Source organism: Cebus imitator, unplaced genomic scaffold (assembly GCF_001604975.1).
Source record: "Cebus imitator isolate Cc_AM_T3 unplaced genomic scaffold, Cebus_imitator-1.0 Scaffold31, whole genome shotgun sequence".
NCBI lineage: Eukaryota > Metazoa > Chordata > Mammalia > Primates > Cebidae > Cebus > Cebus imitator.
Genome location: NW_016107346.1, coordinates 7441771 through 7451569, shown reverse-complemented (window position 1 = coordinate 7451569; position 9799 = coordinate 7441771). Strand labels below are relative to the sequence as shown.

General features: G+C 45.4%; 1 pseudogene; it reads right to left on the bottom strand.

Annotated features, from left to right (window-relative positions):
• Positions 1–4135: 4135 nt before the first annotated feature.
• LOC108300991 lies at positions 4136–5556 on the bottom strand (annotated as a pseudogene).
• Between the last annotated feature and the right edge of the window lie 4243 nt (positions 5557–9799).

Genomic DNA, 9799 nt, shown 5'->3' with positions numbered 1-9799 from the left:
TTTTTTTTTTAAATGTATTTGAAGGTAGATCTTTTTACTTTTCAAATGTGGTTACTAGAAACTTTAAAATTACCTCTGTAATTTAGTGCATTGGTAGCTTGCATTATATTTCCTCTGGTTATTATGTGCTCTACTCTTAACCTCTTACCAGGAAGTTAGGACTTAGTTTATAGCCCTAGCATCCGACAGCTGATAAGAAGCGGAATCAAGGTTCAAGCTGAGTCCAGAGCCCACACACTGAACTGTTAGTTGTACAGGGTACCATGGCAGCACTTTGGACATGCCCATGGTTTCTGCCACTGGTTTTCACTGAAGAAGCCTCCTCCAGTGGCTTCCAGGCTCTGAGAACTTTGAACCTCATGCAGCAGCTGTTGCAACCTCAGGGTTGGGAAATGACATCCCTAGATGTCCTTCCTGTTGGGCAGCTGGTGAGTCTTCTTCCAGCTAGTTTAGTTAGGTGGGCAGCCGTGCATGGGGTTGCTGAGGCACGTACCCCCTGAACACATTGGTGTCTCTCTCCAATGGGGCAGGCTACTCTGTACATGTCAGAAAAGGTGCCTGTGAAGCTGGCAGTGTGAGCTTATATCATCCTGGCCATGCTGACCACAGGCAGGATTAGCCATTGGCAAAAATCCAGGTTGGCCAAGTTTATTTCGAGTGCCTTCTCACTTCCATACCCTTTTGTCATTGCTTCCTGTGCAGTCTTCTTCAGGGTCCTGAAATTTCCATTTATCTTCTACACATCTATGGGGAACTTCTAACACATCCCAGGACACTGATCCTGTTCTGTAGTGTCTTCTCCACACCTCTCCCACCAGAACTTAGCTGCGATTGGGGTGACCTTATACCTTATCATCTACATAAGGACTCTTTTGGGAGTGACAGCAGTGCTATTAATAATTGCACAGGAGCAGGCATAAAGCAAACCGTGTTAGACAAGGTGTAGGATCACTTGCAGTGATATTTCTAATTCTGCCGTAAACTGCTCTCAGTAAGCTGTTAAAAATGATGGGAAGCCTGGCACGGTGGCTCACACCTGTAACCCCCACATTTTGGGTGGCTGAGGTGGGTGGATCATCTAAGGTCAGGAGTTTGAGACCAGCCTGTCCAACATGGTGAGACCCCGTCTCTACTAAAAATACAAAAATTAGCCACGTGTGGTGGTGGGTGCCTGTAATTCCAGCTACTCCAGAGGCTGAGGCAGGAGAATCGCTTGAACCTGGGAGGCGGAGTTTGCAGTGAGCCGAGATTGTGCCACTGCACTTCAGCCTGGGAGACAGAGTGAGAATCTGTCTCGAAAAAAAAAAAAAAAGATGGGAAGATACCAGAGGCCGGGGAGGGGAGGAGGGGGACTGGGGTGAGGAGAGATTGATTAATGGGTACAAATAAACACTTAGAATAAATAAGATCTGGTGTTTGATAGATTAGTATGATGATTGTAGTTAACATTAATTGATTGTACATTTAAAAATAGCTACCAGAGAATAATTTAAATGTTCCTACTGTAAAGATAGATAAGGTTGATGGATATTCCAATTACCCTAATTTGATTGTATGAATGTATCGAATTCTTACATGTGCCCCCAAAATAGGTACATCTAGCCTGTATCAATAAATAAGATGGGAAGAATAAATGAATTTGTGTTTCAGGAGTAAGGGCTGAATGCCTTAGTCATCCTGGGGGTGGTGGAATATTTTAGTATGACACCATATGAAATATTTCCAAAGTCCTTTTGGTCTCTTCTTCTGGTCATCAAATAGCTATTTACAGAAAGGGGTCTCTGGTCAAAGAATTTTGAGCAACTCTGGGATAAACCAAGTTAAATAGTTTCTTTTACCTCAAAACTTCCTGGAACTTTCCAAACAGAATACAGTATAAAGAGTTTCTCAAATGTGTTTGATATGAAATACCTTCTTTTTTGCAAAGGTAAGATTGGGCAGGGGAAGAATCTCTCAGGACTGGTGTTTTGTGGAACTCATTTTGGGAACTGCCTTTTTCATCCCAAAGAATGAATTTCTAGTTTGCATTTAAGAACAGTGGAAGAGAGGTTTAGAGGCAAAAGTCTTCCCTGTTCCTCTTAAATCCTACCCTCTCTTTCTTCAGACATGAAAAACTATGTACCAAGAAGCTACTTAGGAGTGTAGCCTGGAAAGGACCCTAGTTAGTGAAGGGTGATGTCTCAGTTCATTTGGGCTGCTATAACAAAAATACCGTAGACTGGGTGGCTTTTAAACAAGATAAATTTATTTCTCATGGTTCTGGAGGCTGGGAAGTCCAAGAACAAGTGCTGGCAGATTTGGTGTCTGGTGAGGGCCTGTTCGTCATAGACAGCAAACCTCTCTCCATGTCCTCACATGACAGAAGGGGCAAGCGATCTCAGTGAGGCCCCTTTTATAAGGGCACTAATCCCATTCACCAGGGTTCTGCCCTCGAGACCTAATCACCTTTCGAAGGCCCCAACTTTTATTAGGTTGGTGCAAAAGTAATTGCATTTTTTGCCATTACTTTCAATGGCAAAAACTGAAGTAACTTTTGCACCAAGCGAATAATACCATCACACTGGGGGCCTGAATTTCAACATAACAATTTTTTTGAGGGGGAGTGGAGCATAAACATTCAGTCCATTGCAGAAAAATAATAAGAGAGGGACAAAAGATGACTCATAAGCCTCTAAACAAGTGGGGCCAAATAAATGCTATTGATAAATTTTTTTCCTCTTTAAAATCCTCAAAATTCTGACATTTCTGGGACTTAATTGAGATGACAGACTGGTTCATCTCAATAGGGAATTAATGTACTCACTGTGGCATGAAAATTAAGTGATTGTGTGAACTGTTGTTCATTATATATTTTAAAAGTTGGGGATGTTTGTACTTTCATGGCACATTTTTCTCAAAGTGTTTGATAAAACTCAGTAATGATTCTACCCTCATGACAATGAGGCAAGCAGTTACTACTAAAATTCTACTTTGTGAAAATTAGCCTTAAAAAGTATCTTCCCTTATGATTTCTCATGTTTCTATTCTCTTTCAAGTCCTTGCTGGGTGGTAGAAATACTTTAACTCTTACTTTGGTGGTTCAGTTTGTCAGACCCAGGTCTTGTAATTAAACAATGCTAGCTGGTGAAGAAGGAAATGGTCTGTCTGACCAGTGACACAGTTGTAGCCCTCCAATTCTTTTCTGCAGATGATGGTTTAACTTATATAAAATATATCTTATCTATATAATATATATATTCTCTATATTAAATATAAGACAGTGGAGAGCATCATAAGCTATGGTTGAGTGATATTGTTTCTAATCCCAGCTTTTCCATTGCCTGCTTTTTAATAAGTCACTTGTCTTTTCAGGGCTTCATTTGCAAAGTGAAATATTTCACACATTTTTAGTAATTTATCAGTTTAGCTACATCTGAGAAAAGCCAGCATAACCATGGCTTAAGCGAGTAGCATAAGCAAGACAGAACCTTGTTTCTATCTTTTTGTTTTTTTTTTTGGAATTCAGATTTGTTGATTTCCATCATACTGACTTCATGATGGTATGAAGCTGACTGCAAGAAAGGGAGCTGGTGATTTTAAGTTAAAATTAAGCTAATGGTGAAAGTACATCACCTCTGGCTTCAGTCACTGTTGGATATAAAGAGTTCCTCTTCAAACGGTTAACTTGCTGAGCATCCTTGCTCTTTGTTCACTGCTTTCAAGGCCAGATTTCTTTCCTCTCTGTATCCCCTACCCTGGTAAACAAACTTCCCACCAGTCCTTATCTGTAGAGACCACATTCCACATCTGCTACCCACTTCGGAGATTACCCCTCCTGTCACAAAGGCTCCTTCCCCCGAAACTGCACTCTTCACCGGCATAACTGCATTTTTGCACTTTTCAAGTTAGCCGGGCTCAGCTTAAATTGTCCAACTCCAGCCAATGGAGACAGGACACAGTAGCAGGGGTGAGCTGCGTTAGAAATAAAAACTCCTTCCCTCCTTTGTTCGGGGTGCTCTTGCCATTGCTCCATCACAAGCAGCACCCTTTCTACAGAAAGTAATTTTGCGATGCTGAGAGATCCTTTGTCTCGGTGCTGATTCTTCTTTGCAGCACTGAGCATTTGTTCCCAATAGTCACCACCTTGTCTTAGAATGAATATAGACTTTTTGTGAACAAAGTTCCAGAACTCTGAAATCCAGGGATGCTGTAGGCCTCTCCCAGCAATGTCCTTCACTTTGGGTCAGTCTCCTGGGCCAAAGGTGAAAGTGCTTTCAAAAATACTGCCATTTCCCCAGCACAGTGTTTTTGATTGCATCCACATATTGAGTTGGAACCTAGTACACCCAGTAGTAAGAGGCTTCTATGGGCCCCAGCTGAAATGCCATGATGTGATAGTCTTCATGTACTTCAATAGGTTCACTGACCACCTTTTTTATGGAGCCCACGGGCAATTCCTCAGTTTGTTCTTTAGTGCCAATCCACAGCTGGTCTTGTTCTAGCTTAATGGTGAGTCTTGGTGGAGTATGGTGGTTCACACCTGTAATCCTAGCACTTTGGGAAGCCAAGGCAGGTGGATCACAAGATCAGGAGTTCAAGACCAGCCTGGCCAACATAGTGAAACCCCATCTCTACTAAAAATGTAAAAAATTAGTCATACATGGTGGCGGGCTCCTGTAACCCCAGCTTTCACTGCTTTCAAGGCCAGATTTCTTTACTCTCTGTATCCCTTGCCCTGGTAAACAAACTTCCCATCAGACATTATCTATAAGATAAGTCCTTATCTATAACAAACTCCCACCAGTCCTTATCTGTAGAGATAAGGATATAGGAGGTGGAGGTTGCAGTAGCTGAGATTGCACCATTGCACTCCAGCCTGGCAACAGAGTAAGACTCTGTCTCAAAAAAAAAAAAAGATGAGTTTCACTTTTTCTCCATACTTATTGTACATGCCGGACAGGAGTACTGTTGGCATGCACTCCTCAGCACCACTAACAGATGGCATCACATCTTCAGGTTTTCCTTTATCCAACACTTCCCTGTGTTGTTTCTGCCTGCAGAGGCTCCTTCTTGTTCACTTTGACCTTTGCATCCTGCTGTGCAGCATCTTTGGGTGTGTGAACTGCTAAAACGTCATTGATGGTGGAGCCAACCACCATGATCTTGGTACCACTGGTCACTCGTATTTCTATCAATGTCTTATCCTCATGGATGAGTCCCTTATGCATGACTTTCTGCATGGCAGGCGGGAGATGGGTTATCCAGTGGATCTTCTGTTTTGGCTTGGAGCCTGTGCTGTCCAGGGGGAACTTCATGTCGTGCTTGGTCTTGTTCCAGATGATCTTCAGGTCCACCAGCTCCCTGCCTGTGCTGCCACCTGTGTCCTCACTGTTGCTGACTGAGGCCTGGCCACGGGGTCCCCAGGGGCCTGGGCCAGGGCCAGTTGCAGGCTGCCCCCACTGTGGCTTCTGTCTCCACGCAGTTAAGGGGCCTCGCTGGTGCCTAGATCACCAAGGTCTCGGCCTCCCTGTCCATGCCAGGTTCCTCCATGCCATCCGGGACTCTGGCCGCCGCCATGAGGATTGTGTCTGTTTCTATCTTATGTAAAAGAAGTCCCAAGATTAAGTGCTTTGATTTTGGTGCCACAAAATTATCAGAAGCCGAAGCTCCTTCCAGCTTTTGGTTCTGGGGTGTGGCCTTTGATTTTGTGGTACAAGATGGCTGCAGGAGCACTTGTCACCACATCTACATTTCAGGCAGCAGGGAAAGAAAGGGGAGAGGAAATGTCTACTAATTCCCTGTCTGGTAGAGGACTTTTGGCCCCGTTCCCCAGCCATGTGGAAAGGGCCTAATTCCCGAAAAGGAAGGCCCTTCCTCCCCCACAGGGAGGGTCCCTTATCTCACTCTATCCTGGCCGGACCCAAGACCAGCAACCTTCCCACCCAGCAGCCCACTGAACCAATCACCATGCGCCCCACCAGCTCTCCCGTAACCTCCCGTCCCACAAGCTCCCGCCCGGCAGGCTTCCTGCCCAGCAATCAACCTAGCCAATTACTACCTGCCAGGTCAGCTCTCCTACCGCTCCAGGCCCTCTGTCCCTATAAAGTCGATCGAACAAAGAAAGCGCGCGCGATTCATCCCCGTCCGCCTGAGTCGCCCGGAGATCCCAATAAAGTCGGTACTGGCCACCACGTGTCCTGCCTCATGTCTACTGGGGGCCTGCCTCCGTGGGTTGGGGTCCCACAACCAGGGGTCGCACATTCCCCTTTTAGATTTCCCAGAAGTCCCAGCAACGTGTCCGTTTATAATCCATTGGCCAGAATTGAGCCAAATGCAAACTCTAGACCAAGGGTTGTGGGGAGGGGCTAGGAAAGCAGCCTTTATTCTGGCCAGCCATGTGCTGAAATGAAAGAGCTCTGTTACTGAGAGAAAAGGGAAGAATGGTTATTGAGAGGCAACTATTGTTCTCTGTCACAGTCCTACGCCACCTTGGGGAAACTGATGCGAAAGCACAACGGGGGCTTGATAAATGCTACAGACACATTTCATCATTAACAGGCAGCATGAGTTGCCAGTCTTCTCTCAGGCCGCTTTCACTAGCAGAACAGAGCTTTGTGGCCAAATTCTTGCTTTTGATACCTTAGCTTCCAAAAAATGGTGTGTTGTGCACATGTTCTCACTTACAAGTGGGAGCTGAACAATGAGAACACATGGACACAGGGAGGGGAACAGCACATACTTGGGCCTTTCCAGGGGGTTGTGGGAGGGGAGGGAGAGCATCTGGTGAACTAGCTAATGCATATGGGGCTTAATATCTAGGTGATATGTTGATAGGTGCAGTAAACCACCATGGCACACGTTTATGTGTATAATAAACCTGCACATCCTGCCCCTGTATCCCGTAACTTGAAATAAAAAATTTTTTAAAGGCGGTGTGTTTGTGTATGCCTGCATGAGGCTTGGGCGAGGAGGTTATGAGCAGCTCATCCTCTCATCCTCCCTGTCTGTCCCTAGGAAGCCACAGCAAGTTTTCACTGATGTTTTAGGGATAGGGATTTGAGTCCTCTTAGAAACAAACAGAACCAGTGAGCACTTAGTGCCATTTCTGCTGCAACATCTTTGCTAAAGGCATTATTGTTATTTTAAAAAATAAATTAAGATTCCTGGACTTGTATATTCAATATGGTAATCACTAAAAGACTAAAATCCTCCTTTTACCCACAAGACAGAGATTCCAAGGTGAGGTAGCCAGGAGTTTATTCCACTCCTTACAAGAGGTCACTGTAGAACGTGTTTCTGGTCTGTGCAGCCGTGGAATAGCTATAAGCAAGTGTGTGGCTTAGCAATAAACCCTTTATTTAGCCTATGGGTTCAAGAGGTCTCAATTTGGAAATGGGGATTTAAGGAAAGGAACTGTCATAATCTTTCGTGGAATTGTGAATTTCTAACTTATGGATAGGTGGGCTTGAAAATAAATCAGGCAGCTGGAGAACTATGTCACCTCTTCTTTGTGGGTGTTGTGTTTGAGAATTTATGGATGTCTATGGGAAATATAGCAGCTGACAGGAAAATTAAACATGAACAGGCATCTCTGCATCTCCTCCTGGGGGGAAGAGCTTGTGAGGAACACGAGCACACATAGGACCACTTGGTGGGACTTTGGTGCTTCAAACTCCTTTCTTCCTACTGTTTGAACAATCTCGGAGTGGCTGACGCTTTTGTGGAATGCCACATGGGAGCCACTGGGCATAATCCTGGGGGAAGAGAAATGGCCCCCTGGGTGACAGCAGCCACTCTGGGTAGGGCCAGGATTCCCAGAAGGTGCATGGGGATTCCCCAACAAAGATGAGGAGGCAGGGGCTGCATTCAGGTTGGAAACAAGGGCAAGAACCAGGGATAAGTAAGGAGACCCCCCGGGAAGCACTAAGTTCTTGGATATATTTTCCCATGGTTATGGGGAGAGTGATAGACATAACTTTAATCTCCTCTTTGAAGGGCTTATTAAACATGCTGTCAAACACACACTCATGTAATCTTTGTAATTCCCTTTAGACACGGCAGTGGTGACCATCAGAGCTGGCTATAGGTAGCAATTCTTCCAGTTGGGGCAAGCAGAAAGGGATTTATATAGAGAATTAGGTGCTTGCAAAATGATTGGAGAAACTAAAGAATGAGACTCTAGGCTGAGCTCCGGAAATAATTTGCAGAGGGACACTGCAGAATTTGCCATTAAGAGAGCTGCCACCTCCTCCACTGTCAGGGAGCTGCTGCCTGTATGGCTGGCTCTGGGGCCAAACGCTCCCTTCTGAGGAGACACCCAGGGAGTTGCTGCCACAAGTAGGCCAGCTTGACCCTCATGAAGTTGGGGTTAAGGTACTGGGACCTTCTGCACTGCTGCAGAAAACTAAATCCTGCCAAGAGCGTGTTGGTTAGTAGACGCAGCAGATATTGCGGAAGTGGGACTTACAGTGCAGTTGGGCTACATGCGTCACAGGCAGGGGAAATTGGCCTTTAGCTCCCCTGTAGGGAAACAAGGGTCAAAGCAGACATGACCAGTTACGAGGCTGTGGCAGTAACCCTGGTGCAGGGTATGGTTTCAACTAAGGTGGTCAGGCTGGAAGGGGGGGCACAGAATCCTTTGGGATGTATTTTAGAGGCAGAACCATTGGAGCCTGCTGATGAAATGGATGAGAGTGGTGAGAAAAAGAGGAATCAAGAACGAGTCTTAGCCAGGCATGGTACCTCACACCTGTAATCCCAGCATTCTAGGAGGCTGAGGCAGGTGGGTCACTTGACTTGAGGTCAGCAGTCCGAGACCAGCCCAGCCAACTCAGTGAAACCTCGTTTCTACTAAAAATACAAAAATTAGCCACTCTCCTGCTTCCCTAGTAGCTGGGACTACAGGTGTGTGTGGTGGTGCTCACCTGTAGTCCTAGCTACTAGGGAGGCTGAGGCAGGAGAATCACTTGAACCCAGGAGACAGAGTTTGCAGTGAATTGAGATTGCACCACCGTTCTCCAGCCTGGACAACAGCGTGAGACTCTGTTTCAAAACAACAACAACAACAAGCTTTTAGCCTTGTTCAACAGTTGGACATGATACCATTATTTCCCTGAAAGACTCCTACTGCTTAGTGTAGGGCAGAGGCTGTTACGGAGATGCGGGGGGAGTAGGAACATCACCGGGCGAGGCTGTGAGGATGTTTCAGAGGGAAGAGGACCCTTATTTCTCTGTTTCTCTATCCCTACTTTGGAGATCAGAGCTCCTGATAGCAGAGTCCTATTCATCTGGGAGTTGATGACACTGGCCAGGGCTGACTGCTTTTCGGCATTTGTTTCTGTTATCTTTGTTTGACAGCCTCTCTTTTTCTGGCATTTGGTGGGTGTGAGCGTAATTAGGTTGGCAGAAATAACAGTAGTTCTTACTCTGGGACTTGAATGTCATTTGCATATTTTAAATTCTCCTGTGAAAATGTCTTCCTGTCTAACCTGAGTCTGAAGAAGGAGAACTAAAGGAAGATCTAAAGGAGGAATCAATTTAACTAACCCAGTAAGCAGCTGGTTTGAGTTAGGCTTCAGACATCAAGACAAGAATCTGAGTGCAAGTAGGGTATTTGGAGGAGCTTAGGAAGAACTTGCAGTGGAGTGGACAGGTGACACAGATAAATTTGTATTAATGAGCAGGTTGCTGGCTGGGCATATTGGCTCACACCTGCAATCCCAGCACTTTGTGAGGTCAAGGCAGGAGGATTGCTTAAAGTCAGAAGTTTGAGCCTGGGCAACATAAGGAGACCCCATCTCTATGAAAAATAAATTAGCCA